This window comes from Marmota marmota, unplaced genomic scaffold (assembly GCF_001458135.2).
Source record: "Marmota marmota marmota unplaced genomic scaffold, marMar, whole genome shotgun sequence".
Classification (NCBI taxonomy): domain Eukaryota; kingdom Metazoa; phylum Chordata; class Mammalia; order Rodentia; family Sciuridae; genus Marmota; species Marmota marmota.
Window position 1 is genome coordinate 6,808,741 of NW_026000283.1, and position 11,868 is coordinate 6,820,608.

Sequence of the window (11,868 nt, forward strand, 5' to 3'; positions counted from 1 at the left end):
AGCCCCCAAGTTGCCTCTGCTGGTGCTCAATCTCATGGGTTGTAGGTGCCTAGGCCACAACACATATGCAAACTAGCTCACTGGCTCATACCCCCAAGAGGCAGCCCAGCACTTAGCATGAACTGTTGCCACTGTGGTCAGCGGCACCTGGCTTCCTAGAGATGAAGAGCAGGTTTGGTGCTGAATTTTGTTGGCTTTCACTAGAAAAAGCAAAATTTGGAAGTTTTAAGTTTTATGAATTACTGTAATATGTTCATAAGTTATATAATGTTGACATTTTAATTTTTGTTTTCTTTTTTATTTTGGGTACCAGGGATTGATTCCAGGGGCACTTTACCACTCAGCTACATCACAGCCCTTTTTTATTTTGAGATAGGGTCTTGCTAAGTTGCTTAGGGCCTCACTAAGTTGCTGAGGCTGAACTTGCTATCCTCCTGCCTCAGCCTCACAAGATACTGGGATTACAGGAGAGTACGCCATTGCACCCAGCTTAATGTTGAAATTTTAGTAGACTATGGAGACATCCAGAAAGACTTAAAAAAAAAAAAAACCCTATAGGGCTGGGGTTGTGGCTCAGCAGTAGAGTGCTCACCTAGCACGTGAGGCCCTGGGTTCAATCCTCAACACCACATAAAAATAAATAAATAAATAAAGGTATTGTGTTTAAAAAAAACACCTATAAATAATGAAAGGCTGTGACTGTGGCTCAATGGTAGAATGCCTGCCTAGAATGGCAAGGGTATGAATTCAATCTGGAATATTGGGCAGGAGTAGGAAACCCTATGATAACTATCACAAAGTTGTTTCAATAGCCAACCCACTGTTAAAGATTTTTTTAAAAAGAAGGAAAAAGCAGGCAACAGTGCCTTTGATACTGGCATATTAACAGAGAAGATAAATGCTTTAACTGCATTTTGATTTGTTAACCACAGAAAAAGGCCATATATAATCAATGGTATGCCCCAAGACTTTAGACCTTCTATTAGAAATGTGGATATTCTTTTTTGGTACTGGGGATTGAATCCAGGGGTGCTTTACCACTGAGTTACATCCCCAGACCTTTTTATTTTTTATCATTTTGAGACATGGTCTCACTGAGTTGCTTAAAGCCTCTCTGAGGCTGGCCTCAAACTTGCAATCCTCCTATCTCAGAGCCCCCAAGTTGCTAGAAATACAGGCATGCACCATTGAAGATGTGGCTGTTCTCCCAGAAACTTATGGCAGGGTTCATCTTTACAAACACAATGCTAAATATTCCCTAGAACTCCTCATCTGGGATGGTTTCAGCCTAAAGGAGACACCACATGGCTTAAAGAAAGTCTCAGGGATCTTTATCTTAGATTGTTACAAGAGGTCTGGCTCATTGAACAGAGCGATTAACTGTTAATGATGACATTTTAGAAGTTAATGGTATAAAATCTTAAGGGAAACATCTCAATCAAGGAACAGCCACGATGATTGCAACCAACAGCAACCTCATCCTAACAATGAGACCAGTAAACCAGAATAACATTGCTGAGAACAGTTAGCCTTCTGGCGGCTGTTGCTAATCTACTACTGATAATAGCCCTTTTGGCCATCCATAGCAAATTGAGCCCAACTTTGAGCCAAAGGATGAAGACAGTGATGAAGATGACATTATTATTGAAGATAATGGTATGTCACTGCTAAAGCTGTTCCAACTGAAAGCAGCCTGGAATCTTTAACACAAATAGAACAAATTGTTTTGAGTCTGGAAAGAATGGTTTTATTCCTTCTAATTAAGTGAGCTTAGCAAGTGGTACAAACATAAAATTTGAAACACATGCTCCAAATCACAAACTCCCAGAAGACGAACAATCATAACATGAAACCATCTTTTCAAAGTTTCCTAAGTAAGAATCCACAGGACTTATAAATTACGCTAGTGTAAGAGCTTTTAAACCTCTAAGCCAATGACCTAGAATAGGCATGAGAACAACAATATTGCAACCTTAAAAAAATATATTTTTGTACCAGGGATTGGACCCAGGGGCACTTAACCACTGAGCCACATTACCAGCTCTTTTTTAAAAATATTTTTATTTTGAGTCAAGGTCTCACTAAGTTACTTAGGGCCTCAATAAATTACTGAAGCTTGCTTTGAACTTGTGATCCTCCTGCCTCAGCCTCTGGTATTACAGGAATGCACCATCACACATGGTTTTAATATTATTAAAATAAATAAAATAGAAAGAGGACTAGAAGTTGCCTAGGGCTGGGGAAGGGAATGACTGGGGAACAACTGCAATGGTTACAGGGTTTCTTTCTGTAGTAATAAAAATGTCCTAAAGTTAGATAGTGGTGATGGTTGCACAACTCTGAATATGCTAAAAAAGGCACTGAACTGTATGTATGCTTTAAATATTTTTATTATTTATGTATTTATATTGTTGGTGCTGAGGATTGAACCCAGGGCTTCAAGCATGCTAAGCACATGTTCTACCACTATGCGACATTCACAGCTTTGCATTTATGCTGTAAATGTATCTTATAGTATTTGAGTTATATAGCTAAATAAAGCTTTTAAAAAATAGCAGTTTAATTTTTTTAGTAACCCTTCTTTTAAGGGTATTAGGGATATAACCCAGGGGCACTCTACAACTGAGCTGCATCCCAGCCCTTTTTATTTTTTATTTTCAAACAGGTTGCCTCAAAGTTGCCCATGTTGGCCTCAAAGTTGCTATCTTCCTGCCTCAGCTTCCCAAGTTGCTAGGATTACAGGTATGTACTACTACATCCAGCTAGTATAACAAGTCTAAAACAAAAGGGCCTTTGCTAATTAAATTATGTGCTTTTCATTTGGAAAATATGATAGTACAACATTTTCATAATTATGTGAGAGGAGTAGGTTATTTCTGTTTGAAGCCATTACACATTGTTCCCCCCCACCCCCAGTACCGAGGATTGAATCCAAGGATGCGCAACTGAAATATATCCCCAGCCCTTTTCATTTTTTTAAAAATTCTGAGACAGGATCTCATTATGTTGCCCAGACTGGCCTTGAACTTGTGATCCTCTTGCCTCTGCCTCAGAGTAGTAAGGATTACACAACCTGTTTGAAGTAGTTACATTTTTAACCTGTTTCACAGAGCCCAGTTTATTTTTCCTTTAACTACATTCTTTAAATTCTAATGTAAAAAAATTTGATTGTACCTCTTTTGGTACTCTGATAACCTTGATTCTCACATTCCCAGTATTTTTATTTACAAATGTAGTTCTTCTGTTGCTAATAGCACAAATCATGCTTTTAAAAAAAATTTTGATTTGTTATATATGACAACAGAATGCATTCCAATTCATATTACACATATAGAGCACAATTTTTCATATCTCTGGTTGTACACAAAGTAGAGCCACATCCTTTGTGTCTTCTTACATGTACTTAGAGTAATGATAACCATCGCATTCCCCCAACTTTCCTACCCCTATGCACCTATGCACCCTCCATTCCCTTTTCCCCTTTGCCCTATCTAAAGCTTTTAAACCTCTGAGCCAATGACCTAGAATAGGCATTTGTTCATTTAACAAATCACTCTTAAGTGCATTTTTTTCTTTGTATTTATTTATTTTTTTCTTAGTTTTCGATGGACACAACATCTTTATTTTTATGTGTCGCTGAGGATCGAACTCAGCACCCCGCGCACGCCCGATGAGTGCACTACCGCTCGAGCCACATCCCCAGCCCAAGTGCATTTTTTTTCTAGCTTCTAAGAAATCAAAACAATTGGCTGCTTTTAAGGAACAGCTTTCCATGTTAATGAAGCCCTGAAGCTATGTTCCTGAATTATGAAGTCCTAGATAGTTGTTCACATTGGTGTCTACCCTAAAGCTTATATGTTTATAAACTATTAGGTAAAATTTGTTTTAAAAAAAAGAAGGGCCAGGTGTGGTAGTGTGTGCCTGTAACCCAGCTACTTGAGAGGCCGAGGCAGGAGGCTCCCAAGCTTAAGGTTATCCTGGGCAACACAGTGAGACCCTATCTCAAAATAAAATAAAAAGGGTTGGAGATATAGTTTAGTGGTAAAGTGTAGCTGGGTTCAATTCCTAGTACCAAAACAAACAAGCCATAAATTTCACTGCCTCTGGTAATGTAAAAGCCTCTCTCCTTTAATTTTTGTCCTTATTCTCAGTCTTAATGGAAAGCATTCCTTTGTATGTCTATATGTATGCTGGTGTGCTATTAATCTTTTAACCTATAGTATTCCAGTAGTGTGAATATTTTGACACAAGTTCAAGGCTAGCCTTGCCAATTTAGCAAGATCCCCCTGTCTCAAAACAAATAAAAAGTATAGAGATGTAGCTCAGTGGTAAACTGCCCCTGGATCAAATACTCATTCAAAAAAAAAAAAAAAAGCAAAAACAACAATGAAGAAGCATGGTGTGCTGGCCCATACCTGTAATCTCAGCAACTCAGGAGGCTGAGGCAAGAAGATTTCAAATTCAAGGTCAGCTTCAGCAACTTAGCAAGACCCTGTCTCAAAAGTAAAAAAGAAAAAAATGGGTTGGGGATATGGATCAGTGGTAATGTACACCTGGGCTCTATCCCCAGTTCAAAAACAAACAAAAACAAGACCCCTCATTTTAAAGGACATTTTCGCTATATGTTAAAAATATATTAATAGTCTTATGTGTAAAAAATAAAATAGCTTTGATTAAATGAATTTTAAAAACCCCTCTAATGTTAAGCAATAGAAACAAATTCCCATGCACATAAAAACTTAATATTAGAACACTACTCAGAAATGTATTTAAGTATTAAGCTTCCTCATAAAAAAATCTGCATTATTTGAAATGAAGATGAAAATAACAAGATGGGCAAGATAGTGTGCTCTTAATAGTACCAGTTACTCTGGAGGCTGAGGCAGAAGAATCACTTGAACCCAGAAGTTTGAGACTAGTCTGGGCAACACAGTAAGATCCTTTCTCAAAAAATAAAATGATTTGGTCTGGGATTGTGGCTCAGTGGTAGAGTGTTCATTTACCAAGTGTGAGGCCCTGGGTTCAACCCTCAGCGCCACATAAAAATAAATAAATAAAATAAAGATATTGTGTCCAACTACAACTAGAAAATAAACATTAAAAAAAATAAAATGTTTTAAGAGGGATGGGGGTGTGGCTCAGTGATAGAGCACTTGCATATGCAAGGCTGAGTGTGGAAAAAAATTAGGTAAAAGATATTTGTGAGTCAATTACTACTGGCTTAAGCAACTTTAAAAAACAATCTAGGGCAGGGGTATATAGCTCAGAGGTAGAATGCTTGCCTTGCATTCAGGAGCCCTGGATTCAATCCCCAGTACCACACAAAAAAAGTATATTTTATGATATCATGAATTTCAGTTATCTTAGCATCTTAGAAAAAAAATTAAAAAGTAGTTTTTATATATGTACCAGATAGTGAAGAAAGTAATTTTCCCCCCAGTGGTAGGGATCAAAATCCAGGGCCTAGTCAGGTATGGTGGTTCTTTCCTGTAATCCCAAATTCAAGGCTAGCTTCAGCAACTTAGTAAGACCCTGTCTCAAAATAAAATTTAAAAAAAAAAAAAAAGGTCTGTGAACATAGCTCAGTGGAACAGCGCCCCTGGGTTCAATCTCCAGTACCAGAAACAAAAAAAAATGACAGGAGTTATATAAGAAACATAATCCGACTAGTTTACATTCCATTACTATTATGCTGACTGAAATACATTATGTAATTAAAGGCATCTGTTTAAAACTCAGAAAACATGTGTTTAAAAAACTCATCTATGACATTTTTGCTGATTTTTCCTCTCAAAACTCCAGTGAATGAGGGGCTAAGGCGGTAGCTCAGTGGTAGAGTGCTTGCCTCGCACATGTGAGGCACTGGGTTCTATCCTCAGCACCACATACAAATAAATAAATAAATGAATATATTGTGTCCATCTACAAAAACAACAACAAAAAACTCCAGTGAATGACAACTCTTTGTACCTTTAAATATCCTCTACATAGTTTTCTGATTACCCAAGTTATGTGAGAACAAGATTTAATCATTTCTGCATGTGCATATGTTTGCATGTATGTACATAGATATGTATGTGTATATGTCTTTGTTGCACTGAAGATCCCTTATGCCAAAGGCTACTATATCTTACTACGTTTGTATTCCTAATGCCCATAGCAATGTATGAAACACAACAGTGCTTAATAAATGTTAGACAAAATAACAAATATTGAATCACCTGTATAAGGCTACTGTTATCTCACATCCAACCAACCATCTTCCCTGGACTCTTGAGACTGCTGTGGATACTAAAAGTTGTATGCTACTGTTCCTAGGAAATGTGATCAAGTTAGCCCCCCCCCCCTTTTTTTCCCAGTTCAGGGATTGAATCCAGAGTCCCTCCACCACTAAGCCACATCCCCAGCCCTTTTTGTATTTTATATAGAGAGAAGGTCTCACTAAGTTGCTTAGGGCCTAAATTGCTAAGGCTGGCTTTGAACTTGTGATCCTCCTGCACTACGCCATCACACCCTTCAGGAAATGTGATCAAAATAAAGAAATATGTGAAGTCCAAACAAACACTGTAATTCTTTTAGTGATAAAAACCTATAATAGCGTCACATTTCAAAAATATTACAGTATTTAATTGGGTATGTTAGTGTGCACTTGTAGTCTTAGCTACTTGGGAGACTTTGGCAGGAGGATCACTTGAGCCCAGGAGTTCATGGCCAGCCTGAGAAACACAGTAAGACCTCATCTCAAAAAACAAACAAACAAACAAACAAAAAAACCCACTTATATAGTATTCATAAATTTTTTCATAGTAACATAAAAAATTTGTACATTTTAATCAAAAATCCTCATATAACTTAAAATTTATCTTGACATTTTTTTTTTGCTCATTACTTGCAGAAATAATACAAGTTTTGTCCTCAGCTTCTTTCTTCCCTGTAGAAGATCCAGGGTAAAGACACTTTACAAATAAGCAGCATTCTCCCTGACCCAATGGAGGTTAATCCCCTTTTTAATTATCTTAAAGTATTAGTCATGGACAGTTCCCTATTAGGAAACAGCACTTTGATTTACACAGTACACACTGTTCCCCAGTACCACCACCAAAAAAAGTACTTTGTTGCAGTTATCTGGAAAATCTATCTATGGAAATAAATAATAACATAAAAGTTGGATCTTTAAAAATGATATGCCCTGAAAAACAGGGCATACATATCATTTTAAAAATTCAGCTTTTGGGTCTTGGAGTTTAGCTCAGTGGTACAGCATTTGTTTATAGCACATGTGAGGTCCTAGGTTCAATCCCCAGGAACACCAAAATAAAGGGAGGGCATTTTTACATGATACATTTACATGAACAAAAACTTTAAGACAAATTATTAATACAAAGGATATTTGCTTTTAACTTTGGTCAACAAAATATTTTTAAGGTTAATTACATTTAGTCAAATCAAAAGCTATTTCCCACTCTCACCACAAAAAAGGTAATAATCCGAGATGGTGGACATGTTAATTTGCTCTGCAGTAATCATTTTATTATATATACAGAAACATTAAGTTGCATATTTTAAACATACACACACAAATATATAAATTAAAAATTGGCTGGGGGTATAGCTCAGTGGTTGAGCCCTTACCTACCTTGAGTTCAATTCCCAGCTACTTGGTAGGGTGGGACTGTAAGGTTGAAGCCAGCCTTGGCAATTTAGTGTGATCCTGTCTCAAAAAGTAAAAAGGGGTAGGGATGTAGCTCAGTGATAGAACACCCCAGGGGTTCACTCCCCAGTATTATAAAAATAAATACATGCATAAAAAGGGCTGGGGATGTATCTCAGTGATACAGTGTCCCAGCTTCAAATCCCCAGCACCACATACATACATATATACAAAAGTAAATAAATACATGTATATAAAACAAAAACATTCCTTCTTTAAAATTAAGCACTAAGCTGGGTTTGATGGCACATGCCTGGAATCCCAGCCACTCGGTAGGCTGAGGCAGGAGGACCACAAGTTCGGGACAAGCTGTGGCAACTCTGTGAGACCCTGTCTCAACAACAACAAAAAAAATTAAAGGACTGGGGATATAGCTCAGTGGTAGGGTCCCCCTGGGTTCAATCCCCAGTACCACAAATAAATAAATAAGCACTAGATCCATTAATATAAATGAATGGCATTAATAAGCATTTAGTCCACAAGCTCAGTAACATAAAGGAATCAATAGTGCAGTGTACAATATATGCTTGATCTTTAAACATACTTCTGCAAGCATTTGAAAGGGCACACTGAGAACCAACAAAGGGAATATTAGTTACATGGTCTATACCTAATTTAGAAAATCATAACTATTCAAATTTGTTCAGATTCCCTTCGATCTTTGCCAACTTGTTTCTGGCTCAAGAATTCATTACTAATTACTATTATATCCTATTCCATTTAATTGAAAACTGTTCAGAACTTAAGACAATTTACAACAATCATTAAACCATTGTCACTGATTCCAAAACAAACCATTTACAGTAAAAACAGTGGAACCATAACACCACTTATGCTTATTCAAAACTCAGTTAAAAACCATTGTTAAAATCAGAGCAGATAGAAAAAAAAATCTCAAGAAGGCTATTAACCCAATCTTTAATACAAACAACTGTTGTACTTTTTAAGAGAAGCAGGGAGAATCCTACAAACCAGACGTTCAACACTTTAGAAAATATCCTTCAAGAAACTTCTCTGGCTTGGGAGGCTGAGGCAGGAGGATCACAAATTCAACACCGGGCTCAGCAACTTAGCGAGGACTTAAGCAACNATCTCCACCTTTTTTGAGTGTATGATACTGGGGACTTAATCAAGGATGCCCCACCACTGAGCTACATCTCTAGACCTTTATATTTTTATTTTGAGACAGGGTCTCATTATATTGCCAAGGCTGGCTCCAACCTGCAATCCTCCCGCTTCAGCCTCCCAAATAGCTGCAATTACAGACATGTACCCCCATGCCAGGCCTCCACCTTGTTCTTAATTTTTTGACCCTTTAAGATATTTACTGTAGGGCTGGGGTTGTGGCTCAGAGGTAGAACACTTGTCTACCATGCGTGAGGCACTGGGTTCAATCCTTAGCACCACATAAAAATAAAATAAAGATATTGTGTCCACCTAAAACTAAAAAAATAAACATAAAAAAGATATTTACTGCAAATAGATTTGATATTGTTAAGAGACTTTTTGTGGGGGAGACAGGGTCCTGCTTTGTTGCCCAGGTGGTCTCAAACTCCTGGGTTCAAGTGATCCTCCTGTTTTAGTCTCCTGAGTAGTAGCTGGGACTGACATAGGCATGTGCCATCATGCCTGGTTCATACAAGGCATTTTAAAAAAATAAAATCAGATAATAAACGAAAAAAAATAATAGATTTTGGATCTTTGAAATTGAGTACATTAAATCTGTTATTTTACAGGTGGTACAGAGAATAATATAGGATAAAAACTATTTTTGAAAGGGTTTTCTGGACAGGAAATGTTCACTACAGAATGCTGATTGGGAAAAAAAGAATCAAAACAATCTATATACAGTATGATCTTAATTCTTGTCCTATTCCAAAGTTCATAAAGTTTCTATAACAACACATCTCTTTTATAACTTAAAAATATTCAAATACCCTTTATATGTTTTGAATTCAGTAGAATAAACATATCACGTTGTGAAAGGAAAAGAAAAAGAAACATGAAAGTGCTAAGAAACACAATTCTATGGCTAACTGAAAACAAAAGTCAAGAAAAAAACATAGGTCCTGTTGCATTTTATCCAAGGTACTTTCCACTATATCATATATTTGTTCAATTCAATATAACTTTATTTTTATTTTACCAATTCTGTTTCTGTCTCAAGTCTATTCACACAGTGACCTTAAAAATTGCTAACAGATTACATTTTATAATACAATTACCAGATTACCCCAGAGAGATAAAATTTAAGAATAGACAGCTAATGATTATCTTGAGTCTCAAGATAACAAGGACATCTATTTTACCATATTCATCCTGGAAATTCTACCAAAAAGCACAATGCCCCCTTCCCCCCCCCCAGATACTTAGTAAATTTTATTCTATAAATAATAGCTTCCCCTGCCCCAGGCCCTAGCTACCAGACTTAAATATTAAACAAAAACAGCAAAATCTCATTATTTTACATTTGGGGTGTCCAGGCATTTAATATAGAGTATTTTAATTTTATAATGTAATGTCAAGGGAACATTTACATTCATAAAAATATTTCAAGCACTATACAAATGAACTGGTACATTAATTACAATAATTATTGCCCACTGAAATTGGCCTAACCTTCCCCATTACTTTGTTAGACTAGCTGGAATCACTGAATGCACTAGAAAGCAATAAAATTACAGGTTTAGTACCAGGGGCACCAGACTAGAACCTAGATCCCAGTCTAAGTTTCACTAATAATCAGATATTATTAATTATTTATTATTAACTTTGGGCAATTCACTTTTTTGTCTTTGAATCTTAATTAATATATTTGAAAAAGCAAGAAAACTAAACTCCTAATCACTGGGCATCTTTCCAGTGTTAACTTTCTTTTCTTTTGGTGGTACTGGGGCCCAGGCTTTGCATATACTAGGCAAGTGCTCTACCACTGAGCCACATCACAAGCCCTAAATCATTTTAAAAATTAATTCTTATCCACAAAGATTCTATAATTCAGACTTCTTTCATGGTGTCAAATTTGATATTCTAAATGTTAGTTTGCTTCATTTTAAAAAAATTTGAAATTGAGCACATTTTGTAAAGATACATATTATTAATGTATGTATTAAAAATACGTATCATTTTTGCTATGTTATATTAACAAGGAACAATAAGACAAAACAGAAGAAACATGAGCACCCCATAATTGAGCCTGCTTTGTTAGCTGAGCTGACATAAACCATACTGCATTTTAGAGTACAAATCATTAATATACTAATACATATGAATATATGCATACATACACGTACATAACAATGGCATATACTTACTTATGTTGATAATGCATATAGATGTGTGTGAATTTTAAAACTTGTTTTAAAGAAATTTAAACGTACATTAGGCCACATGTGAAGTGCAAAGTCTCCCATCCTGTGTGTCTTCCATAAGTAACCACTGTTAACATTTTTCCTGTGTGTCTTTCAAGACATTATCTGAACAAGTATAAGTATACATATGTGTATGTGCCTGTGTCTATGTTACATAAATCATCTTAACCTAAATTTTTCACTTCAAAAAAAAATCTGAGCACCAGCTTCACATTCATGTTAAATACACTGAAGGCAGAGCAGTCACTGGCACAAAGTAGTATAGTTTTGAGAACTGTTGACTTGAATACATTTTAATTTTTGTGCTTGGAGGCTATGTGAAGCAATAGCACAGGAGTGGTGGCCAAGGAACCAGACAACCAGAGTTCTAATTTAACTAAAGTAGCCTTAGGCAAGTAATGAAATCCTGAGCCTTATTTTCTGTTTTGTAAAACAAAAGGGTTGAGCTAAGATCCTTTTCAACTCTAAAATGTTATAATTCTAAAATGGCCGTCTGGAACAGTGTTCTCTTGAACTGGCTGTAACAAATATTAAGGGGAAGAAAAGAAGAAATAAAGGAATACAATTGCAACCTCCTGTTTTACTTGTTTTACTAGAAAAAATAATTTCTATGAGTTATTAACTATCAAGGTATAGTGGAAACAGAACTACTGACATAATTATATTTGAAGGCAAAGTAGTAGACGATTAAAATCGAATAGGTTTTTACAAAGCTTTGATTGACGTTTTTCTTTTTTCTTTTTGGTGGGGGGTGAAGAGGGCTATTGCTTATTTGGCAATAAGTAC

General features: G+C 36.2%; 1 protein-coding gene and 1 pseudogene across 3 annotated transcripts in view; one reads left to right on the forward strand and one right to left on the reverse strand.

Moving 5' to 3' along the window:
• The window catches only part of LOC107153034, a 3,067-nt pseudogene extending 1,303 nt beyond the window's left edge, over positions 1-1,764 (forward strand).
• Positions 1-11,868, reverse strand: part of LOC107152984 (X-linked inhibitor of apoptosis) — a 41,785-nt gene that overhangs the window by 27,770 nt on the left and 2,147 nt on the right. The window lies entirely within an intron of this gene.